We start from the raw sequence: 4337 nt of genomic DNA, 5'->3' as shown, positions 1-4337 counted from the left end.
AAATAACTCCCCGAAGAATCAAATGTGTCCTGAAGTCTGGGAACCACTGTTACAGGTGGAAGTGAATTCTAAAGCTCTCTAAGGGAGCCGTTTTTCCCATACAACCACTATCTAGTTTTCAGTGTGTCATAGTTTTGTTTGAGCTAAATTGAAAGAAAATTAATTCTGGAGAAATCTAAAAATGCCTTCTGGAATAAGGACCTATGATAGCACAGTCTTAGACTGAAGACCTTGAAACATTAGGGGGGCTTGGGGTGCTAGGGAAAGTGAAGGTAATTTGACGATATTGCATACTTAGTGATAATGCTGTCCTTGTGCTGAAACTGATTTAGGGCACCCAGCTCTTCTCTCCACTAGGGGGGCTTTCTGGAATGCACTAACGCAGAGCCACTAAGTGTGGCTCAAAGAGAAGCATCCAAATGGAGTTTCCTTAGCTCTGCTGGCACTAGCAGGACACAGTTGCGGTTACCAGCACCAGAGTACATGATGCATGATGGCAGTGGACAGTTTCATGAATACGATTATGGGGCAGGTTTTGCTCATGTGCAGCTTTCTTGATGCATCTGTATTTGAGGGTGGGGGGAGGCGCTGAGTTACAGTAACTAAATTCATACTAGTAAGACTTATAAACCTGAGCGTGGCTATAGCTATTTTTTGTAAGTAGTTAAGGTTCACCCAGGAGTTAGAGTGCGGCCATCCCTATGGAAAGCCGGGCCCCTGTGGAGGCAAGATTTGCTTTCTGGTGAGCACCGAATCAGAAGAAAGAACAATGCCTCTTTCTTTCATGCCTGCAAGAGACTGCTTTTTCTAAACATAACGGATTTTTAGGTACAGTCTGTAGGACAGTGGAGGTGTCTGACAAAATTCATCCCTTTTAATTTCATACCAGTCCCACAGAGTTCCTGTTACAGTTCCTGTTAGCAGGCACGTTTCCCAAGCCAATTGGCATTAGCGATGATATTGTATTAGTTAGATTTTTATATCCGTACAAAGCCCTCCTTGGCTTCGAAGGCTCCACCATTAACGAACATGGAGGGGCGTTTAGCTCAGATTATGTTCTGGGATGCCTGTCACATTTAATTTGTCTCATTCACTCCTTTTTCTTCATGGTGGCTTCTGTTTTGGAATTTTTACTCCCTGATGTTGAATCTCACTACAGAGATGAAATATGTCAAGCGTGGTCTATCCGAATGCATCTCAGCTGGACTTTACGCAATCATGTCCAAAGTGGAACTCTTGATCCGCCTCTGGGGAGCAAATCAGCTCTCCCCCAGGTCCTGCCTAGCGTAAGGGCGTCACCCTGCACACATCTGTTCTAACAGACATCCCAAGTCACCTTGACTCTTCTTCCCCCAACACCCCATCTAAACGGTTCCTATGTCCAGTTTTTCTTCAACTCATTCTGAGTTGCTCTTTGCTTAGCAGACAGATAGATAGATGGTTATATTTTTTAACATTTACTTTTTCAAACGCACATCTGATCATGCCTTTAGAATAAAGCTCAGCTTCATTATTGTCTCACGCAGCCACCACAACTTTTGCTGTTTTAGCTCTGCTTTCACCTAGCCCAGTGGTTCTCAGCCCACCACCCCTTTAAAGAAAACGCTCTGTAACATCTACCTTAGTGTACTTAAGATGCAATTTAGTGGTCATACATATGCTACATACATTTTTAGAAATAAAAATTAACATAAAAGGGAGATAAAAGCTATATATAACTTGGGCACTATTATATGAGAAGCCCTAATTAAGTAATCAAGATTTTTCCATCTACTTAAAATGAGTAATTATGAACTGAAGGTAGCAATCAGAGCTATTTTGTTCAAAGAACTATGGGAAAATGAAAATGTCCATTCTAATGAGTGGACATTAGAATAGGAACTAGTGATACAGTACTTACTTGCATATAATACTTTTTCTTTTTTTGTAAAGTTATTTTTTATTTATTTGTGCATATAAGAACTGGGGTCTAGGCCAGAAGTGCAGGGGTGGGGGTGTGGTGGTGAGAGGATTCACCAGAGATAGAGAAGGGAGCAGCCAGCAAGACAGGAGAGGTCTGCTGCGCTATGTGGGATTGGACTCAGGGCTGTGATAGCTTGACAGCATTGAGACTTTAAACCCCTGCGCCATCAGGGAGACCCTAAACCTTATTTCTATAAGAGAAAGAATGTAATAAAGATACTAATGCAAGAAAATCTGCAGATGCTCGAAACGGAGAAAATGAGAAACTATATTCTTGCTGACGAACTGTAGAAAATACATGAATGTCTACTGAGATATTCAAAACTCGTATAGAGCGCAGGAGCACAGAATAATTCCTTCTTGTAAGGAACTATCGTGTGTATTGTGGATATTCTGCGCACACGTTAAGTGCCAATAGCACTTTCCCTCCCCCATTTCCAGAAGCCCCTCCAAATCTTATCAAATCTATTCTCTTCAAAGTAGGTATTTTATAACATTTCCTTGGTTGTCCTGAGAAGATTCATAGCTAATACAATCTACTAACCCATATACACTTGGAAAAAAAAAATAGTGCCCTATTATAATGGAGAAGCAAAAGGAAATAACTTTGTAATGAGAGCAAAAAGAATTTCAATAGGTAAATAGTCAGGCACAATTACCCTGTCTGACAGCATGACATCGTGAAATAGACATTGACTTCTTCTTTTACTGAGTAGGTTTGGATTTAAGAGTCGATTAGAGGCTACTTTCTGTAAAGACAGGAAAATGAAAGCTTAGAGATGGGGTCACACCTGAATGAAAACCAGTATTAGGGAAATGCTAACCGACCCTGTATCTTAACTATAGATGGTAAGGGAAAGTGAAAGTAGCTTAACTGAAATAGGATAATAGGACAATACATATTACAGATTGTCTAAGAGGAAAATAATACATTTTATTCTCTTAGATGAACTGTAGGATTTACATAAGTGTCCACGGACGTTACCGTATACAGAATACGTCATTGTGTGGGACTAACCCATACGCTTCAGTTATCCCCAGCTGCATTCAGTGATAACCCCCAAAGGTGAAAACTTCGGCCCATCCATTTCCACAATACTGTGGTGAGAACCACTGACTACTAACTACCATGCTTAGATCAGCTTACTTGCTACTTCTGCTAGGAGGTTCCTCTGGGCATCAGCCTACGTGTTTGCTTGCTCTCCAAATCTCCAATATACCAAACAAATTACAAAATAAGTTTGCATCTTGCTTTGTTCATTGGTAGCTTCTACCCAACTGTAAGTTGTTTGCTCTCTGTATTAGAAAGTGAGCTCCTTGAGCAGGGTGTCAGTCTGTTCTTGCTCACTCATCATAACCTAGCTGAGCATTTGAAATGCTGATACGTGCATACATTTTTGTGGAGTAAAGTATGCTCAATGATTTATGCCTTATTGTATTTCTTGCCCTTCTGCAAACCTTACTTGAGATGATGCAATAAAAGGTAATAAATAAAAATTTTGCTCTGTTGCCTTTATTGGGTCAATTTCTAGGTGTTTCCAAAGTGGCAATCATCTGCAGACACCACTTCCTTCAGTGGGTTTACAGAGTTATCTTAGCTCTTCCAGCTTCATTCCAGGGCTGAAGGTCTAGGACACTGTTGGAAAGGAGGGGATGGTGATGGAGAACCCCACCTGTGGTTGGCTCATATTTAGTCTAGGGACTTCTTTAGTCTAGGGACTTTGAGAAGAAGAGGCGGGAGCTGCTAACTCACCACTTTTTATTTTTTAAGATTTATTTATGCATATGGAACTGGGATACAGGCTGGAGGTGCAGGGGTGGTGAGAGTGTTCACCAGAGACAGAGTGGGGAGCAGAACAGGCAGACTGAGGAAGTACACTGCTGAGGGGAGCAGTGGGCGGATCATGTGGGTCACCTCCTTGGCTGGGGATTGAACTCTGTTGCACCTAACTATAGTGTTGCACTTTAACCCATTGTGCCACCAGGGAGGGGCCTAACTCACCACTTTTCCAAATGATTCTCAGGACCCTCCCTGGTGGTGCGTTGGGTTAAAGTGCAGCACTGCAAGCTAGCTGCAGCCACTTCTGTGTGAGTTCTATCCCTGGCCCAGGAGGTGATCCACATGGTGCATCAAACCTCTCATGTCTGCTCCCCTCAGCAGTGTACTTTGTCAATCTTACCTGTTCTGCTCCCCACGCTGTCTCTGGTGATTCCGCTCACTGCCCCTGCACCCCAGTTCTCTACATCAGCAGAATTGTCCTATAAGTCACTCCTCCATACATTATTATTTTTTAAAGATTTATTTATTTGTACATACAGAACTGGGGTACAGGCCAGAGGCTCAGGGGCGGTGAGAGGATTCACCCGAGACAGAG

This window comes from Condylura cristata, unplaced genomic scaffold (assembly GCF_000260355.1).
Source record: "Condylura cristata isolate star-nosed mole 26May11 unplaced genomic scaffold, ConCri1.0 scaffold00005, whole genome shotgun sequence".
NCBI classification, from domain to species: domain Eukaryota; kingdom Metazoa; phylum Chordata; class Mammalia; order Eulipotyphla; family Talpidae; genus Condylura; species Condylura cristata.
This window is presented reverse-complemented; position numbering follows the sequence as displayed.